This window comes from Megalobrama amblycephala, linkage group LG18 (genome assembly GCF_018812025.1).
Source record: "Megalobrama amblycephala isolate DHTTF-2021 linkage group LG18, ASM1881202v1, whole genome shotgun sequence".
NCBI lineage: Eukaryota > Metazoa > Chordata > Actinopteri > Cypriniformes > Xenocyprididae > Megalobrama > Megalobrama amblycephala.
The window spans coordinates 36662457-36662744 of record NC_063061.1 but is presented as its reverse complement, the minus strand read 5'-3'; positions in this window follow the sequence as shown (position 1 = coordinate 36662744).

The window sequence follows — 288 nt, the reverse complement described above, 5'->3', positions numbered from 1 at the left end:
ACAGCGAAGGATCGGCGAAGGCTCGGCTCATGAACATTAATGACGTATCTTTACGTTGGCCCGTTAGGCTCACCTGATTGGCTGAAAGAAACTCCGCGGGCCCTAGTTTGACGGTGGATTGACGAATCGATTCAATTTAACGGAGCCTCATTTGCATGACAAAAGGGTACAGTGCCAAAGCGCTGCAAAGTTAGTTTATTACATTAGATAGTATTATTTCAAAATCTCTGATTCATTAATTATGATTCTGATTGCCATTTCTATACATATATATTTTTAGATATTTTT